Source organism: Chiloscyllium punctatum, chromosome 8, assembly GCF_047496795.1.
Source record: "Chiloscyllium punctatum isolate Juve2018m chromosome 8, sChiPun1.3, whole genome shotgun sequence".
NCBI classification, from domain to species: Eukaryota; Metazoa; Chordata; class Chondrichthyes; order Orectolobiformes; family Hemiscylliidae; genus Chiloscyllium; species Chiloscyllium punctatum.
In genome coordinates this window covers 96,314,717-96,336,443 of record NC_092746.1, presented here as the reverse complement: position 1 = coordinate 96,336,443, position 21,727 = coordinate 96,314,717, and the positions used below count along the sequence as shown (strand labels likewise).

The window sequence follows — 21,727 nt, the reverse complement described above, 5'->3', positions numbered from 1 at the left end:
ACCATCCAGGACAAAGCAGCCCATTAGATCGGCACAACATCCACCAACAAGAACAGCCTCCACCTCAGATGCACTGCAGAAATTCACCAAAGATCCTTAGATAGCATCTTCCAAACACACAAGCACTTACATCTTGAAGGACAAACAGATCCATGGGAACACTATCAAATGCAAGTTCCCCTCCAAGCCACTCATAATTCTGACCTGGAAGTAGATCACTATTCCTTCACTGTTGCTGGATCAAAATCCTGCAACTCCCTCCCTAAAAGGCATCGTGGGTCAACCTACAGCACATGGAGTGCAGCAGTTCAAGAAAGCAGCTCACCACCTTCTCAAGGACAAGTAGGTATAGAAAATAAATACTGGCCGGGCAGTAAATGTCCACTTGGCAAAAGTGAGGACTGCAGATGCTGGAAACCAGAGTTTAGATCAGAGTGGTGCTGGAAAAGCACAGCAGGTCAGGCAGCATCTGAGGAGGAGGAAAATCGACGTTTTGGGCAAAAGCCCTTCATCCAATGTCCACTTCCCAAGAATGAATTAATGTCAAAGCAGCCTTCAGGGTTCATCATGACACCCTACAAAACTGAAGTCAATGAAAATCCAGGGAACATCTCTGCTGGTTGGAACCATGCTCAGCACAGCAATGTCTGGATGTCAGTTATCTCAATACAGAAGTTCCTCAGTGTAGTGTCCTTGGTCCAATCACCTTCAGTTACTTCATTGATGACCTTCCTTTCATTAGAAGATCAGAATTAAGGATATTGTTGATTGTTGCACAATGTCTAGAACCATTTGTGGCTCCTCAGATACTAAAGTGATCCATTTCCAAATGCCGCATGATCTGGACAACATTCAGGCTTGGGTCAATGAGCACCAATTAACATTCACACCAGACCAGTGCCAGTCAATGTTCATCTCCAACACTAGAGATTCTAACCATTGCTCCTTGACGTTCAATTACCATCAGTGAATTCCCCCATTGTCAACATCTTGGGAGTTAACCATTGAGCAGAAACTGAACTGGATTATCCATATAAATATCGTGGCCACAACAGCAGTTCAGACGCTAGGAATCTGGCAGCAGGTCACTCACTCATTCTCCTGACTTCCCAAATCCTATCCACCAATTACAAGATGCAAGTCAGGACGCTGATGGAATATGCCCCATTTGCATGGTTAAGGTTAGCAACAAAAACTCAAGCAGCCTGACACCATTCGAGATTAAGTCACCCATTTGACTGATACCCCATCCACCACCAACATTCACCCACTATTCCTCCACCCATAATGCAAAAAAGTCACAGTTTGTTCAGTCTACATGTCACACTATAACAGCTTATCAAGGTTCCTTTGACACTAGCAGAGTTCTCACCACCTAAAACAAGTATAGTAAGCGGATGAGAATACCACCACCTGCAAGTTTCCTTCACCATCCTGCCATGGAACTGTATCGCTATTCCTTCACTTTCATTAGGTCAAAGTCCTGGAAACTTTCTTAATTTCCAACACCACACATTTTCCTCCAATCTCAGGATTGCAACAATACAACAAGAGCAAAATTAAAATTCTTGCTTAACCAGTGATGTCTTCATCCCATGAATGATTAAATAATAAATTACAAATGCTCAATAACTCAGATCTTCTGACAATACAGTAGCCTAATAAATACATCTTGATCTAAACCATGCCTTTCAACATGACAGTAAGAGATACATTTCCTGTAATTATTCACAGACATATTACTTTCATTTCTTTTAAGCATCTGTAACATTAAGTACTTCTTTCCAAGAACAGTTCCATCTATCAACATTCTTCAGTTTTTTACTTTCTATTTTTACACCAACTGGTTCTTTTGTCACTTCTAGTAGCGAATCTTCCACAAGAATCCTGTTCCGTCTCACTTAGAAAGAACTGTAATTGTCACTTAGTCAATTCATTCTTTCCCAAGATCTCAAAACATTGTGGAATTTAATCTCAACTCTCCTTCATTGCCTGAAGGTTTTTAAAATCCAAACTTAATGCCACTTAAATCATCATTATCTGATTGACTTCTCTTTCAGCTTGATGCCCTTCACTTTGTTTTTGATAAGAGCTTTGCAGGACAAAACAAAAAGGACTTCACAAGTTCTTGAAACTCATTTCCCACAAATATGAAATTTGAAAATAAGCATTGCCAGGAAACAAATCATGTGACCAATTAGGTCCAAATGGTAAGAGAAAGAGAAAGAGAGATGGATGGGCAATATGTCATATATGTAAATACTTGTTGCGAACAGCATTTCTTTTCAAAAGTTATGTCAGACATTTTTTTATTGAATAGTATGAAATTGAATTCCATTTCCATATACATTTTATTAAATTCCTGCCCTACTAATCCTTTGCTTATGATAGTTAAAAATACATTATTCCTTTTGTTAATCACATAGAATAAATTTATTCTTTGTCCCTAATAGAGAAAGCCCACATCTGGAACCATTTAGTGAATTATTCACAAGGTTAAAAGCATTAATAGATATTTAGTCATGGAGCTGCCTTGACCAAGCTACGCATAATCTATTAATTTGAAAAGCATCACATTACAAAATGCCAGTTGAATTTTGTTTTAAAAAGTTGCAAGTAGTTTGAAATCTGAAATCCAATTCACATCAGTAATGCAAAGGTTATTTTCAAGATCCAATTCAATACATGACTTGATCCCAGTTGGGCTCAACTACTTAATTACAATGATCTTAGTTCAAGTTATACTCTAGAGATCTTATCCACCATCTGTTACACATACATTAAATTATTACTTGGCTTTTCCTGCTATCAAAGGGTGTACTTAAACATCAAGTTTAGCATCTGTGCAAAGTGCTTTTTGCTTCACATGTACACTAAACTGACTCCAGAGCTAAAGTAGCACTTGACTTCCTGCAGGCATCTATTGTGAATTTGAAGCAATGCACACCACACAGAAAAATGAATATGGTCTCAAGCGGAATACACAATGTTTCCAATAGAATGATTCATTAAACTGTCTCAGCACATTTTTGATTCACCTTTTGGCAAATATTGAGTTGAGAGAGCTTTCTTCTACTTAAATACTTCAAATCCTCACCGATAAGACAGCTTTCCTAAACACTGAGTCAATAGCACTGAGATAGACAATTCACCCAACAGTTCTATCCAGCCATTCATGAACATCTTCAGAAGCCTTTCCATATTAACCATACCAACACAGCTTTCCATTCCTACCTCCATGTATACTCTCATCTATTTTCTGCTTAAATGCATCCATGTATTTCCTTCAACCATTTTCCATGGGCCTAAATTCACATTCATAGAGTTATAAATTATACGGCATGGAAAATGACCCTTCAATCCAACCAGGCCATGCCGACCATAATCCCAAACTAAATTAGTCCCACGTCCCTGCGCTTGGCTCATAACCCACCAAAGATTTCTTATTAAATGTATTTATCCAAATGTCTTTTAAATGTTGTAACTATACCTACATTCACCACTTCCTCAGGAAGTTCATTCCACACATGAACCATTCTGTAAAAAAAAAAAATTGCCCCTCATGCCTTTTTTAAAAATCTTTCTCCTCTCACCTTAAAAATATGTCCCCTAGTCGTGAAATCCCCAGCCTAGGGAAAGGTCACTTGCCATTCATCTTATCTATACCCCTCAGTATTTTAATCGACATCTATGAGGTCACCCGTTAACCACCTACATTCCAGTGAGAAAGTCCCAGCCTATCCAGATTCTTCTTATAACGCAAGCCTTCCATTCCCGGCAACATTCTAATAAATCTTTTCTGAACCCTCTCCACCTTAATAATATCCTTCTTATAAACAGGGTGACCAGACATGGACACAGTACTCCAGAAGAGGCCTCATTTTTAATCCTCTAGTGACTATCCCATATCCCATAATTCTCCTTTGGACACACCTATTTACGATTGTTTAGTTCTTGTTCACTGTTCTAAAAGGGGTCACATTCCTACAAGTTTTCTACAGTATCTGCCTTAGCATGTACTTGTTCATGGAGTTACACACTGGATTGTTAAATAAAGTAGCTTGTGAACACATTTGAAAAGGAAATTAGAGATGGACAATAAATGCTGATCTTGCCACAGACCCTCACAATCTGTGAAGGGATACGAAAACCTGCAGAAGCAATCTAATTTACGGAAATTAAACAGAACAAGTCCAGCTGGCAGAAATGGAGGACTGCAAAAGGTTTTTACTCCTGGTTTCAGCATGAATGCACCCAGAGTCACTCTACACTCATCATCACCCATAAATTATTATTATTAATATAACTGCTCTCAGGGATTCAAAATCAAAAAGAACGCATGCTAATATAACCAGAGAGCACACTATGCAAATTACATTTTCTGTACTCATGACTCAGAGATTTCCACAGGAACAGAATAAATGTTACAATTATCCTTGCATAACCACATATTCTCCTTCAACTGTGGATAATAGTGTACAATTATTGTCAATGTCACCTCAAAATCAGTTAAGACGACAAAAGAAATGCATTTATGTGGCACCTATCATTACTCTGGGATGTCCCAAGACATCTAACAGCCCGAGAAAATCTTTTGAAGTGTGGTCGCTGTTCTTGGAAACAGGGTACAACTTGTATATACTAAGACCGCACAAACAACAATGTGTTAACAATCCGATAATCTGTTTTAATTATATTGATTGAGGGACAACTAATCAGCCTGGAGAACAGGAATAATGCCCCTCACTCATTTAAAATAGTACCACTAGACATTCTACATCCACCTGAAAGAACAGATAGAGCCTTAGTTTAGTGGCTCATTTGAAAGACAACACTGACACCATACCACTTCCTTGGTACACGGGTGGAGCGTCAGACAAAGAGTCTTTTCAGTGCAAGTATTTGGAGTGAAGTCTGAACTCTCAACCTTGTGATCTGCAAGCAAAAGAATGCTGTCAACTGAGCCACAACTGTCACTCAACTTGAAGAAAGCACAATTCAGAGAAACAAAACAAATTTAAGCGTTCAGCTCCTCATGAAAGGTGTCTAGGTCTGTCCAAAACAGGAATCAGTTATAGTCAAAAGGACGAAGGTGACAAGATAATTTTTATTGTTGTGGTTCTGTTCGCCGAGCTGGAAATTTGTCTTGCAGACAAGACAAATTCCCAGCTCGGCGAACAGAACCACAACAACGAGCACCCGAGCTACAAATCTTCTACCAAACTTTGAATAATTTTTATTCGCTCGACTGATAAAATACTAAAACCACAACTTGATAGAGGAACCAATGTATAGATTGTGCCTTTTTATTTTTGTGCTTTTCAAAATTATGAACTGAAATGAGAAAGAACTGATCTTAAAGCCAATATTTTGCAAGAATTGCTGCATACTTTGAGAAACAAGTAACCTGATAATCATGGCAAGCAGTGTTTAAATGGCTGTTTGAACAAGCAGTAAAAGAAGTTTAAGTTGCAGGCGAACTGAACCCAAGATATTTTGTATTCAGATGGTACATTGGCTAATAAGAGGTTGTTTCATCCAGTCATTGATGATGAAGGGCTTTTACTTGCCACCAACCGTGTGATTGGTTCTCATGTAATTGGTCAACTGGTGTCTGGAGACAAGTACAGACAGAAGTGAAGTGATCAGATATCCAACAGCTCAGACGCTGCCTCTCTGTCCTCTGTAGTCAAAACCCATTTGTAACTTGAACAAAAGTCAGTTGATTCCTGCAGCAGTTTCTATCAGCTGTGCCCTTTCATAAGTGAACCAGCCACCCTGAGCCTCTTGCAAACCAGTAGAAGAGCAAAAAGAAACTTTCTGATCAGCAATGACCAATGCAATAGACCTTGTGAACAAAGTCAACTGCTTTTCTAAATTTCCCTCCATCCATGTGTTTATTATTTTCTTCATGCATGCATGTACAAGGAGGATTTATAAGGGAATTAAAGTTTCAATTATTGTTGTTAAATGCCAACAGTTTATTTCTATTAGGTTCTGGTTAGAGTCTAACTACTTGTAATAAATAGTAATTCTTGTTAACTACAAAAACCATGGTATGCAATTCATATCAAATTGGGTCTAAAAACTGGGGAACCTTTGCGTACTTATTTTAAAATCTTTAACTTTTAGTGATGACTGCAGAGCTTGATTTTCAGTCAGCTGTGACACGAGGAAAAATAATCACAGCAGCTCCAATAAAAAGGTTAACATGAAATCTGGGAGACATAAACGTTTCAAAGACAGATTGTCTGCTGGCTGTGGATAAGTAGACTTTCATCGATTCAATAAAATCTTTCATATAAAATATTCAGAGCACAGCTAGTATTGCTGTATGCCGAGTGATAAATAGGACACGGTGGGTGGGGGGGGGGGGGTGGGTACCAGGGCCCGGCAGGACCGTCCAGTGACGTGTGACAGCCACCCAGTAGGCCTTGGTGGTCGGACTGCCTTTCTGGGCACTGCCATGATCCATGTAGGCAATGGTTGTCCCTGCTGTTGTGGCAATACCTGTAGCCACCTAGCCCTGTCTGGCCCTAGGCTTCAGTTCCCTGTTGTTGTGGCTGTCAGCCATTAATGCATCCGTATCCACCAAGAGCAGCCCCAGCAACTGCTACCACTTGGTGTGGAAATGCTGGCCTGACTTTCCCTGTGACTGAATCAAGCTGCCCAGGCAGAAGATAAATCGGAGGAACAACACCTTATATTCCACCTGGGCAGCCTACAGCTTGGAGAACTCAACGTGGAGTTTGACAATTTCAAAAAACGTGCCCACTCATCCCCCAACTCCCTTTCCAGCCCCGCCTCCTCCCTTCCAATCCACCTACCGACCCTTCCTTCCAGCTACCAACCAGATTCATCCCTCCCATCAACTAACTAGGTCGCGCCCACCACTGTGTTCACCTACCACTACCTCACTATTCCGCCTCCCACCCTGTCTTTATCTATAGCTTTCCCTACCTCCATCTTCATTTCTGAAGAAGGGTTATACATAAACATCAATTTCATCACCTCCTGATGCTGCCTGGCTTGCTGCGCTTTTCCAGCCTCTTGCTTGTCTACTTTGGATTCCAGCATCTGCAGTTCTTTTGTCTTCACAAAATGCCAGCCTTGGTTGTTGTAATAGTTAGCTTATTTAACATTTGAAAATCAGGCAAGCATTTCAACAGAACAATGGCAGCTACTCAGCTTAGTTGGTGATAGAAGCTCACAACTGATGTTGTTGACAAGAAACAGATGAACAACAACGAAAAACAACAAAGGATGGAACTTTGGGTGCTGTGATTTGACCATGAGAGAAGAGAGAAGATAACAAAGAAAAAAAGAGACAGTCTAGCCTACAAGTGGCCCCAGTCTAACATCAAAATGGCTGACATTCAGAAGCCTATTGTAGTCACCGAGCAGACTATTTAACATTCAAGGTAACTATGAATGGACAATAAGCCACATCCCAAGGCCATCCTGTTCATATTCAGTGATTTCGAGCTGCAAAACACAAATACAACACTGAGATAGAGTCATAGAGTCACAGAGATGTACAGCACAAAATCAGACCCATCGATCCAACTCGTCCATGGTGACCAGATATCCTAACCTAATCTAGGCCCATATACTTCTAAACTCTTCCTATTCATATACCCATCCAGATGCCTTTTAAATACTGTAATTATACCAGCCTCCACCACTTCCTCTGGCAGCTCATTCCATACACACACCAGCCTCTGTGAGAAAGCGTTGTCCCTTTGGCCCCTTTTATATCTTTCCCCTCAGATCCTAAACCTATGCCCTCTAGTGACCCTCACGATTTTATAAACCTCTAGAAGGTCACCCCTCAGCCTCCAACACTCCAGGGAAAACAGCCCCAGCCTGTTCAGCCTCTCCCTTTAGCTCAAATCCTCCAACCCTGGCAACATCTTTTCTGAACCCTTTCAAGTTTCACAACATCCTTCCGATAGGAAGGAGACCAGAACTGCATGCAAAATTCCAAAAGTGGTCTAACCAATATCCTGTACAGCTGCAACATGACCTCCCAACTTCTATACTCAATGCTCTTGACTAATAAAAGGGAAGCATACCAAATGCCTTCTTCACCATCCTATCTACCAACGACTCTACTTTCGAGGAACTGTGAATGTACACTCCATGGTCTCTTTGTTCAGCAACACTCACAAGGACCATGCCATTAAATATAGAAGTCCTGGCCTGATTTGTTTTTCCAAAATATAGCACCTGACATTTATCTATCCGCCACTCCATCTACTACTCCTCAGCCCATGGGCCCATCTGAGCAAGATCCCGTTGTAATCTGAGGAAACCTTCTTCGCTGTCCACTACACCTCCAATTTTGGCGTCATCTGCAACTTACTAACTATACCTGCTGTGTTCACATCCAAACCATTTATATAAAATGATGAACATCAGTGGACCCAGCACCGATCCTTGTGGTACACTACTGGTCATGAAAGTTCAGTTATTGTAGTTTTGACAGGAATGATGGAAGGATGAAATAACAACCAGACCACAGCAGAAATAGTTATCCTTCTTTGAAACAGGGCAAGGAATCTCCAACGTCTCACAGAATAAAGTTTAATGTATCGGATTCCAGACAGAGTTGCCAAAACTATAGCATCTCAGAGCAAAAGTTCCACTATAATTTTGGGTAACGTGCCCAGAGTGTATTATTTTCCTTTTGTCAACAACATCAGAAGTTGACAAAAAAAAAGTCTTCATTAACCATAAGACACATGGCTTGTTTTAACCATAAATGCTCAAAATGTCACACTCTCCGCTGTAAGTCTAATCAACTTGGTATATGGTAAGCTGAGAATGACGGTACTTTTAAAAAATGTTTTGCATTTAAAACGAGTATTTTTCTCACTTCAGCGTCACTTGAAGCTGCTTGCAATCATCAACTTATAGCTTGACGGATACCGCATAGCAATAATTAGTATTCTGTTCAATTATTCGTGGGTTTGGGGAGGAGGACACAAGGAACACAGGGACTCTTGCTGTTCACGTCCAAGACTCAAAATATGCAAAGCCTATGTGACACAAGCTGAGGTATAAATCCCTTTAGGCAAAAGTGAGGACTACAAATGCTAGAGATTAGAGTTGAGAACGTGGAGCTGGAAAAGCACAGGAGGCCAGGCAGCATCCAAGGCGCAGGAGAATCAACGGATGCTGCCTGACCTACTGTACTTTTCCAGCACCACACTCTCGACTATAAATCCCTTTGATTGGTCACGCTATCCAGGTAGAGAAAGGGAGATGGGGTGGGTAGAGAAGTAATAAGAGGCACTTTCTAAAGCTGGGACAACAAAACATGTGCTAAAATCAATTCAGTTCCTTTTAAATTGAAGGAAGACAGCAAAAGGAAAATGTGATTTTAGGCAAATTGCCAAAACAGGGCAAGGACTTTCCAAACGCACATTCATTTACATTGTTATCATGAAGACAGTAAAGTTCAAACCCAGACTCCAGCTCAGGGAAAAGGAAGAGTCAGGTAACAGTTCTCTCTTTGTGCTGGGCCCCATGTCCACTTTAAGGCTTATGTTTACCCTCTGCTGGTAAATGACAATGACTTATAGATTTGAACCATATATCAAAGAACAATGCGGATCCTGAATAAAGTAAACGCTACATTTGACCCAGGTTACCAGACCCTTGGCGGCAAGGTAAATACACAAGATGAGTATGGTCTTTAAAATGGAGCACTGGAAGCAAAGAGTAGCCAAAGGCATCTAAAAAAGGCCAAAGTTAAAAATCACAACACCATATTGTCATCCAACAGGTTTATTTGGAAGCACTAGCTTTCGGAGCACTGCTCCTTCATCAGGTAGTTGTGGAGTATAAGATCATAAGACACAGAAGTTACAGCAAACGTTTACACTGTGATGTAACTGAAATTATATTTTGAAAAAAACATGGATTGTTTGTTAAGTCTCTCATCTTTTAGAATGACCATGTTGGCTTCAGTTCTTTCATATGTAAATCTCAGAACAATTTAAAAGTTACATTTTAATGTGAACTTGAACAATTGGTGTCATGTCCACCCAGATAATGCAAATCCAAAAGGTCAATATGAGGAAAATAATTCAGCATGAAATCAGCACGACCACTGACACAGCCAGCATATTTTATACCTTACAAGGTATTGTTTGCAACAAACTCAATTCGGGATCTTCCCAAACTCCTGACTGTTAGGAAAACATTGTAAACAATTAGAAATTTACAGCACAAACTCCGGCATAGTCATCCACCCCCTTGCAACTGTGTCAAACCGCTGATCTAAAATTGTTTAATATTCTACGTCTTCTTAACCACTAGAATGGAAATTGTTTCTTCTTTTATATAAAAGAGTTGTATATGCATGAAATGTTCAGCAGGCCTGATAACAGGTGTGGAGGAAGAAGCAATATTGAAATTAAAGGTCATGGCTTTTCATCAAAACCCTTTTAAAGCTCTCGTATCACTCTCTTCTAAATTTTAAACACTCCTTCCAAATCAATTCTTGATCTCCTCTGCTCCATTGGAAGCAGCTCCAATTTTTCAAGGGTTCTTCATTGTTTAAAACCCTTAAAATGAGGTAATATCCCAATAAATCTATGCAATTGTATCTGTGAGCCTTCTATAAAAGAGCACATTCCAAAGCTGCACACACTACTTCCACAGTGGTGGTCATGAAACATTTTACACACATGTACCATTGCAATGTCATATGGATCATCATGGATATGCCATTTGACATAAAACAGTGTTTAACTTACTCTATATGTGGTCTTATCCTTTTAACATCTTCTCAGCCTGAGCCCTAAAAGCTCACAACACTTCCATGTGACCATCAAGATTTCTCTTCAACCCAAAAATGCACTCCTTCAGTGACTGACATTAAACTTCATTTTCTGGATTAGTGGTGCTGGAAGAGCACAGCAGTTCAGGCAGCATCCAAGGAGCAGCGAAATCCTTGGATGCTGCCTGAACTGCTGTGCTCTTCCAGCACCACTAATCCAGAATCTGGTTTCCAGCATCTGCAGTCATTGTTTTGACCTCATTAAACTTCATTTGCCACCTGAATACTGATTTGTGAGAATGCAAGCTCCAAAAAGGAGTCATATTGGACACAAACTGTTAATCCTGCTTCTCTGTACACAGACGCTGCCAGTTCTGATAATGCTCTAGCACTTCTTGTTTTTATTTCATCTCTCCAGCATCTGCAGAACTTAGCTTTATATGAAAACATAAGAATCACTTATCCACATGCGATGTTGAGTCAGTATGAAGCCACATGTCCTATTAAAACTGACAGAGTCTGGACACCTTCAGCTCCAGTGCTGCTCCCTGTACTCTTGCCAACAGTGGTTGCTGCTTTGCTGACCAACTAATACCATCCTCACATTCTAAGCATTAGGAGAATGCTTGGGAGGCAAAGGACAACTTTGGGCCCATGATTTGAAAAGTTCTTCACCAATTGACTTTTTCTCTTGTCATTTCTCAGTCTTTTGTGGATGAAATGATAAATATTGAGTGTGGCTGAAGATGTAACACCCTCACCTCCAAATCATCTGGCTTTGGATTCAAGACCCTCTCCAAGGTTTCAGAACAAAATAAAAAGCAAGGCTGACATTTTAATGCAAAACTGAACTGTCGTAACTGCCTTTTTTTCTAATGAGGCATTAAAGCAAAGCTCAATCTACCTTCCCGAGTAGATCTAGAAGTTCAAGTAATGCTGTTTCAAAGAAGAGCTAACACCGGTGACCTGTTTACCCCTCTATCAAACGTTTCAAAAACAAAAATTACCGAGCCATTACCACATTGCTGTTCGCAGGAATTTTTCCACGTGCAAATTGGCTGCCAGGTTTCCTAATTACAACAGTATTTACTTAGTCTTACTTTTATTTCTTTCGATGTATATGCTCCCAAAGCATGCCAGCATCAAAGATGATCACGCACAGCCATTAGTGCATGTGCAGTTTTGCATGCTTCAAATGCAGTTATTTCTCTTTTCTATGATGCTCGTCAGCAACAATTGTTCCACTGCATTATGTTACTGGCAGGATGGCAGAAGGCGAACTAGATGGCCCATGAACTACTTCTTCACTGTTTCACAATGTGAATGTGCTTCTCGTTAATACTGCCACTGTACAGAGGAGTGATAGTGGGAAGTAAGAATGCAGAAAGGGAACTCATAAAGGGGAAGTCTCCCATCTGCTTGAGTTAGAAGATAGTTGGAAGTTACTGTGTTGAACGAAGGTGGAGTGGATGGGGAGGGTAGAATAACAAAACATGTCAGCATGAAGTCGAGGCAGGGAATTTTGAAGATGGGTGACATCTTAAAGTCACAGCACAAACAAAAAAAAGTGTATGAACAAACGGAGGATGAGGAGACAGAATTTGTAGCTGTAGTGTAATTTGCTTGAACCTAGTTACTAAGATAACTATCTTATTCCTTGCTAACACTATAAAACATTTCACACAGTAATAGAGCAAAACAGCAAATTTCACAGCTGATGAACAGATTTCAACTCAACACTATACAACACACCCTCTGATTATATATCCAGGCTACATCATACAGAGATGGAATATTAACAAAAAAAGGATTATTCTAAGGATGGCAGGGGATTGCAAGTATCAGGTCTTTAGAATGCATATTAACGAGTCGTATGAAGGGATTGGGTATAACGTATCCAAGCTTGGTGACAATGCAAAGTTAAGTGGGAAAGTAAGTTGCAAGGAAGACGAAGGGAGGCAGGAAAGAGAGACTGGTTAAGCGAATAGGTAAGAATGTATCAGATTAAATTTAATATGGAGAGTTCAAAGTCACTGTGGAAAGAAAAGTACTAGAGTGGACTGATGTTTTAAATAGAGAAGTTGGAGATTCTGGTGCCCAGAGAAACTAGTGTGTCCAAATCTTTATCACAAACTTTGCTTGCTGAATAGCAAGCAATCAGGAAAGCAAATGGTGGGTTAGCATTTATAATAAAGAGAGAGATCGGAGTATAAGAGAATCTATTTGAGGCAGCACAGTGGCTCAGTGGTTAGCACTGCTGCCTCACAGCACCAGGGACCCAGATTTGCATCCCACCTTGGGGGACTGTCTGTGTGAAGTTTGCACATTCTCCCAGTGTCTGCGGGGTTTCCTCCGGGTGCTCTGGTTTCCTTCCACAATCCAAAAATGTGCAGATCAGGTGAATTGGCCATGCCAAATTGCCCGTAGTGTTAGGTGCATTAGTCAGGGGTAAATGTAGGGTGAGGGAAAATGGTCTGGGTGGATTACTCTTCGGAGGATCATGTGGACTTGTTGAGCCTGTTTCCACACTGTAGAGAACCTAAACTATATACGGTGGTAGGCACACAGTGATTGAGATTTTGTGCATTACATGTAAACCCATAGCTGGTTGTCCAATCTGGAGAAACTAGGATGGGATATTTCCAGCAATATCTCATCCAAGGCCAGGCAGATGCAGAACCTGTCAGGGAGTGGAGCTGTAGGTCTCAGGTAGTTGGATAAAGCTGGAGGTTCAAAGGATTAAACTGGAAACCAACACTTACAGAAAGTCAACAAAGGTGGTCAAAGTAAAGGAATGTAGAGCAGGAGAATCGACGTTTCGGGCATAAGGGTGTGCCAAGCAGGCTAAGATAAAAGGTAGGGCGGAGGGACTTGGGGGAGGGGCGATAGGTGGATGGAGGTTAAGGTGAGGGTGATAGGCCAGAGGGGTCGAGAAGAAGATTGCAGGTCAAGAAGGCGGTGCTGAGTCAGAGGGTTGGGACTGAGATAAGGTGGGGGGAGGGGAAATGAGAAAGCTGGAGAAATCTGCATTCATCCCTTGTGGTTGGAGGGTTCCTAGGCAGAGGATGAGGCGCTCTTCCTCCAGGCACAGTGTTGCCATGGTCTGGCGATGGAGGAAGCCAAGGACCTGCATGTCCTTGGCGGAGTGGGAGGGGGAGTTAAAGTGTTCAGCCACGGGACAGTTGGGTTGGTTGGTGCGGGTGTCCCAGAGGTGTTCTCTGAAACATTCCACAAGTAGGCGGCCTGTCTGCCCAATGTACAGGAGGCCACATCGGGTGCAGCGGATGCAGTAAATGATGTGTGGAGGTGCAGATGAATTTGTGATGGATATGGAAGGATCCCTTGGGGCCTTGGAGGGAAGTGAAGGGGGAGGTGTGGGCGCAAGTTTTGCATTTCTTGCAGTTGCAGGGGAAGGTGCCAGGAGTGGAGGTTGGGTTGGTAGGGGGTGTGGACCTGACGTGGGAGTCACGAAGGGTAGTGGACCTGTGCCTCACCACCCACTTCACTTTCAACAACAGTCTACAAACAAACCAACGGCACACCCATGGGATCTCCGCTATTAGGATTCATAGCAGAAGCGGTAATGCAAAGACTAGAACAAACAGCCCTACCAATCATCAAACCAAAAATCTGGGTCCGCTATGTAGATGACACCTTTGCCATCACAAAACGAAACAAGATAGAAGAGACATTTAACGTCATCAACAACATCCTCACAGGTATAAAGTTCACCAAGGAGGAAGAAACTGACAACAAACTCGCATTCCTGGACGTCACAGTCGAAAGAAAGGACAACGGAGAACTACAAACCTTTGGATACAGAAAACCGACAAACACTGACCAAATACTCAACTACACCAGCAACCATCCCAACACACACACAAACGAAGCTGTATCAGAACACTATTCCAACGAGCCACCACACACTGCAGCACAGACGAACTTCGAAAAACAGAGGAGAACCACCTATACAACATATTCAAGAAGAACGGATACTCAAAAGACACAGTGCGCAGATTCCTCAAGAACAAACCACAACAAGCAGACCAAACACACAGCTAGAAACCCTAACCACCTTACCATATATCAAAGAAGTTTCAGAAATGACAGCCAGACTACTGAGACCCCTCGGAATCCTAGTAGCACACAAACCCACCAACACTCTCAAACAAAAACTAACAAACTTAAAAGACCCAATACAACCCACGGACAAAACCAACGTCATTTATAAAATTCCATGCAAGGACTGCCACAAACACTACGTAGGACAAACAGGAAGAAAACGTTAGCCACCAGGATACACGAACACCAGCTAGCCACAAAAAGACATGACCCCTCTCCCTCATAGCCTTACACACGGATGAAAAAAAAACCACCATTTCGACTGGGACAACACATCTATCCTGGGACAGGCTAAGCAAAGACATGCCAGAGAATTCCTAAAGGCCTGGCACTCCAACCACAGCGCCATAAACAAGCACACAGATCTAGATGCCATCTATCAACCCCTCAGAAAACAAACAGGAAATGACATCACCACAAACCCCAGGAACCCCATTCAGGAGAAAGATATCAATAGAAAGCAGGAGACAACAGCTTCGCTTCACTTGGAGGTCGCCACTGATGTTACCTAGCCAGGTAATGAAATGTCTGAATATCAAGCCTACAGCTCAGCGTGCAAACCTACACCCTAAACCTCAACCTGAGCTACAAACCTTCCTAAAGGAATGTAGACACTTCCTCAAAAAGCTTGCAGAAACATCTCCTGGCCTATGACAAAATCCAAAATAAAAATTCAAGACATACCTGCCTCTTCCTCCTGCTTTCCTCCCGGGTTTTGCCCAAGAGGGAAGATTCCACTGCTCCTTCACTCAGACTCTGAACTAAGTTAATTCAGGTCCGGGTGACATCTTCAGTTCTGCGGATTTAACCAGGGTCCAAGCAGGTTGGGATAAATGTGCTTGCTTATACCATAAAGCAGATTGGTATCAGTAGGAAAGTAGCAGAATCTGAAAAGATTTCCTGATTCAGTTTCTTTTGGTTTGGGTGGGGGGGGGGGGGTTAAAATTTAGAGAATGCAAACAACACAGTCAAACGTATCTCATTGCAAGCAGCCACAATCCAAAAAGAACTAAAATTTTACCAATGCACTGCATGGGAGGATGCACTACCCAAAATCAAGGATTGAGAAGAGAAGCAATTAAAAGCTCATAGAGGGGAAACGGCTTTCTCCATTTAAATTTAATATAAAGCACATCATTTGTAATTAAGTATGTTTGACAATTTGATAAGAGTTTATTAACCCTGAAGGTAAAACATTAAAAATCAATGGTATGGCATAAAGTATTAGCATAATCTTCAAGCATGTAATATGATAGTTTTTATTACTCCTAATTATTGCACATTGCTGAATTTGAAAAAAAAGCATCACACTTAACCCAACAATACAAACCTAACTTTTAGATTCAAGGTGTTCAATTGGATTTTTCGTTTAATCATCAGATCACAACAATCAGAGTTCAACTAGCAAACAGCCACTGCAGCACTCTTGTTTGTGCTGGAGAACTTCGGAGCAAACTCTGGTTCTGTGCTGAGTGTATGTCTCAGCCATAACTGGAAGTGGACACTGTATAAATGTATCCTTTGGCTATAGAAGGGAACATCAGCTGATGTCCCAGTGACTGAAAAGAGATTCTTCCCGGCCGCCCACGTGCCTGACCATTAAGTCAGAACTGGGGCTGACTATACACTTGAACTGTCAACATTCAGGAAGTTAATATAGTCACTACTACCTACACTTGCAAAATTGTATTCCAGTTCATGTTGTCACCTTTGTGACAGGAAGGGAGAAAACTGCACATTTAAGCAAAAGACAAAGGGTCCAATTTTCATTAAGGTGGTTAAAACAATGACTGCAGATACTGGAAACCAGATTCTGGATTAGTGGTGCTGGAAGAGCACAGCAGTTCAGGCAGCATCCAAGGAGCTTCGAAATCGACGTTTCGGGCAAAAGCCCTTCATCAGGAATAAAGGCAGTGAGCCTGAAGCGTGGAGAGGTAAGCTAGAGGAGGGTGGGGGTAGGGAGAAAGTAGCATAGAGTCGAGTTTGTTTCACGACATGGTTGAAGAGCTTCAGGGCAGAGGAAATGACCTGCGAGTAGCAGTGGGAGAGGGACTCCCTGAGATTCTTGTAGAGAGAGGAGGAAAACTTCTTCAAGGCAGGCATCCTTAACCGCATTCCAAATAAAGTTAATGTGAATGTATACAATGCTGAGCAAGATAGAGCTAAACAAGAGATTTGTCATTTTACAAAACAGGTAAGCATTTTCTTTTGGTGAGAATCTGGTATTGATTAAATTGAAAATTCACAGCCAATCTCAGCACAGCATTCTGATTTACAGGTTTAGCTGCTCTCTGGCCCAGCTAAACAGAATGAAAAAACAACTAACCCAACGCATACCAATCATAACCCAAGGATGAATCACTCACTACCTTCTCACAAGAATGTAGAATGACTTAAAACATCATACTCCATCTGAATCAAAAAAGATTGATCAGTGAACTTCAAACAGTAAAATGCTGAAAAGTGTGAATTGGTTAAGTTAAACAAGGCCAAGAATTTGAGCTATCAAATTTAAATGGATCACTTATTTAGATCAAAAAGCAATTAATTGTTGAATTTATTCTACTTTTTCAAAGCATTCATGATATTGATATGTAAATGTTTAAGAAAACGTTGACGGGCCAACAAGGGGAGAGGCCATTCTAGACTTGGTGCTCAGAAACGAGCCGGAGCAGGTATCAGATCTTGTGGTGGGAGAGCATTTTGGTGATAGTGACCACAACTGCCTCATATTCTACATATCTATGGAGAAGGAGAGGATTAGGCAAAATGGGACGGTATTTAATTGGGGAAGAGGAGACTATAATGCTATTAGACACAAGTTAGGAAGCATGGACTGGGAGCAATTGTTCCATGGTAAAGGCACTATAGACATGTGGAGACTGTTTAAGGAACAGTTGTTGCGAGTGATGAATAAATCTGTCCCTCTGAGACAGGCAAGAAGGGGTAAGATAAAGGAACCTTGGATGACGAGAGCGGTGGAGCTACTCGTCAAAAGGAAGAAGGTAGCTTACATAAGTTGGAGGAAGCTAGGGTCAAGCTCAGCTCTACAGGATTACAGGCAGGCGGGGAAGGAGCTCAAAAATGGTCTGAGGAGAGCCAGGAAGGGGCACGAGAAAGGCTTGGTAGAACGGATTAGGGAGAACACAAAGGCATTTTACATTTATGTGAGGAATAAGAGCATGGTCAAAAGAAAGAGTAGGGCCGATCAGGGGTAGCATAGGGAACTTGTGTGTGGAGTCTGAGGTAGGGGAAGCCCTAAATTAGTTTTTTGCTTCTATCTTTACGAAAGAAATGAACTTTGCAGTGAATGAAATCTTTGAAGAGCAGGTGTGCATGCTGGAATGGATAGAGATAGAGGAAGTTGATGTGCTGAAAATTTTGTGAAACATTAAGATTGACAAGTCGCCAGGCCCAGACCAGATTTGTCCTTGGCTGCTTTGGGAAACGAGAAATGCAATTGCTTCACCACTTGCAAAGATCTTTGCATCCTCCCTCTCCACTGGAGTCGTACCTGAGGTCTGGAGAGAGGCAAATGTAATTCCTCTCTTCAAGAAAGGAAATAGGGAAATCCCCAGCAATTACAGACCAGTAAGTCTCACGTCTGTCGTCTGCACGGTGTTAGAAAGGATTCTGAGAGATAGGATTTATGACCATTTGGAAGAGCATGGCTTGATTAAATACAGTCAACTCGGCTTTGTGAGGGGCAGGTCATACCTCACAAACCTTATCGGAGTTCTTTAAGGATGTGACTAGAAAAGTTGATGAGGGTCGAGCTGTGGATGTGGTGTATATGGACTTCAGCAAGGTCGAATTTGAATACAGGATTAAGGATAGGATTCTTGGCAGTTTGGAGGAACAGAGGGATCTTGTTGTGCAGGTATATAGATCCCTTAAAATGGCCACCCAAGTGGACAGGGTTGTTAAGAAAGCAGATGGTGTTCTAGCTTTCATTGACGGGAGATTGAGTTTAAGAGTCATGAGATCTTGTTGCAGCTCTACAAACTTTGGTTTGTAGAGTTCTGGTCGCCCTGCTATAGGAAATATGTGGATGCTTTGGAGAGGGTTCAGAGGAGGTTTACCAGGATGCTGCCTGGACTGGAGGGCTTATCTTATGAAGAGAGGTTGACTGAGCTCGGACTTCTTTCATTGGAGAAAAAGGAGGAAGAGAGGGGACCTAATTGAGACATACAAGATAATGAGAGGCATAGACAGAGTCGATAGCCAGAGACTATTTCCCAGGGCAGAAATGGCTAACACGAGGGGTCATAGTTTTAAGCTGGTTGGAGGAAAGTATAGAGGGGATGTCAGAGGCGGGTTCTTTACACAGAGTTGTGAGAGCATGGAATGTGTTGCCAGCAGCAGTTGTGGAAGCGAGGTCATTGGGGACATTTAAGAGACTGCTGGACATGCATATGGTCACAGAAATTTGAGGGTGCATACATGAGGATTAATGGTCGGCCCAACATCGTGGGCTGAAGGGCCTATTCTGTGCTGTACTGTTCTATGTTCTAAAAAACACGATTTCCTAAATAAAAGGTAAAGTCGCTATAGTCTTAACAGACCATAGGGCTACTCTCTCACGAGAAAGAGAGATGTCTGGAGAGTAGAAGCTGAGAAGGCAGGTCCTTGATGGCAACCTGAACCGGTACAAAGTTAAAAATCACACATAACCAGGTTATAGTCCAACAAGTTGAACTCAAGCCGGTGGCATTACGCTGAATCACAAACCAGCCATCCAGCCAACACTACTACTAACCCTAATTGCCTACTAACCCAAATTGCCTGTGAACCAAGTAATTAAACGGACCATTTCACAAGGGAGTTTGGAATCAACCACATAGCTATGGATCTGGAATTACATGAAGGTCAGATTTCCTTGCAGGCATGTAGGCAGATATCCCTCTCGAAAAGACAGTTGTGAAACAAATAGGTTTTTACAACAATCGATAGTCACCATTACTGAGACTAGCTAAAGATTCATTAGTTGAATTTAAATTCCACTAGCTGCCATAGTTTGATGTGAACCCATGCCCCTAAAGCTTTCAGCTGGCTCTCTAGATTACTAGTCCAATGACATTCCCATGTGCCATATACTAGAACTATGACAAATACATGGATAGGAGATATCGTAAAGGATATGGACAAGTGCAGAGAAATGGGGTTAGTGTGAACAGATGTTTTGGTTGGCATGGACCAGCTTGGGCCAAAGGGTCTGACTTCATGCTGCAGGTTTGTATGACTAACTGAGAGGACATGTCCACCACAGAAGACAGAACAGGCTAACTGGATTTTTTTCCCTCTCCAGAAAGCAGAAAGGCAGAAGAGCCTAATAGAAAAACAACAATTCGGAAAGGGTTTGATAGGTTAGATGCATCAAAAGTATTGTTCTTGCAGGGATACTATAATGGAGCGCCATAATACCAAGATTATCACTTATAAATTAAGGAATTTGAGAAAAGTTTATTTATCTGGAGAGTGATAAGAATACTACAAGGAATACTTAAGGAAATAAGTCCAAATGCATTTTTGAGGAAGCAGAATAAACATGTGAGGAAGGAGCAAAGGAATGTATTACCAAGGTTAATTAAAGGGGTGGGAGGAAGATTGTGAAAAATATAAATACCAGCACAGATCTGTTGGAGCAGCTGACCTGTTCAGTGTGCTGTAAATAATATGCACCCATTCTGTGTAGGCATCTGGCCATTTTCCTGTGCAATTAGAAATTTCTGTGGTTTAAACAGATCAATAATGTAACCTGAAGAGTTCACAGAATTTTCAGGGCTATTTTGAGTCACAGAACTTGATACTGCCTTACACAAAACGGAAAAGAAGCACAAATGGATTTTAAGTTGGCATTTAACAAAACAAAAACAAAATGTTTCCTCCACGGATGACAGCTGCACACTATTATTCAGGAACGCTGCTCTAATCATGTGGCATCACTGTCAGGTACAGGAGGGAGAACCAGGTCAAGGCTTTGCACCAAGATTGCATTTTAAACCTACTGCCACAGGCTTTCAACTAAGCCAGTCATTCATGAAGCCATTTTTCAGGCTCCCAAAATTGAGGGTTAGCCCGCAATGATATTGGATTTACACTCATTCAGACAAGCAATCTGGCATCCAGCACCATTCAGCTGGCAGAACTCCATCAGAAAAGATTCCTTGCTTCTCTTAAAAACTAAAGCTGCTGAGCATGTTTAAGTGTTTATCTTAAAAGCAGGTTAGATTTGCTTTCTAGTTTCATTTACTAAATGACTTTTTTTTTGTAATTATTGTTTATTAGTCTGAGGTATTTCACTAATGTTTGCATCAGCCCATATTGGCAGAATGGCCAGTCCTTCAACCACCTGGGAGCAGCAGGAAACAGGATTTTCCAGGGCAGTCATTAAGATAGATATCTGAAGTATGACAGAAGAGGGATGATCCACAGATTCCACCAAACTGCGTCACATGACACTTAACAAGTGTGGGCCCATTGTACAGGACGTGACTGAGCCCTCACCTTGCTGTGACAGAGCCCAAGTAATAGACAAAGTGCATTTCTAATTAGGCATCTATGCCGTGAAACTCTTTTGTTTTTTTTTAAAATACTGAGTATTTAAATTTTAAAGGGATGGAGCTCCAGCAAAGCTTCCATACAGCATTTTGGAAAGGTACCTTCCCAAGGCTTGGCTTTGAACGAGACACAAAACACAAGTCGTAATGTTGTACAAAGATCAGTACAAGTGAGGAAAATCCTTTGCAAAAAGCATTGTATCATGAGATGTGGCATTACTGGCGCTGTTTCTTTTTTAAAAAAAGACAGACTTCT

General features: G+C 41.5%; 1 protein-coding gene across 2 annotated transcripts in view; it reads right to left on the bottom strand.

The window, feature by feature from the left end:
- Positions 1-21,727, bottom strand: part of ccny (cyclin Y) — a 239,501-nt gene that overhangs the window by 173,373 nt on the left and 44,401 nt on the right. The window contains exon 1 of one of the 2 annotated variants that reach the window (XM_072576133.1): positions 11,890-11,908. The exons of the other annotated variant lie outside the window; for it this stretch is intronic. The gene's annotated coding sequence lies outside the window, so the exon portion shown is untranslated. Of the gene's footprint in view, positions 1-11,889; positions 11,909-21,727 lie in introns of those variants that run through there. 2 annotated transcript variants of the gene reach the window in all.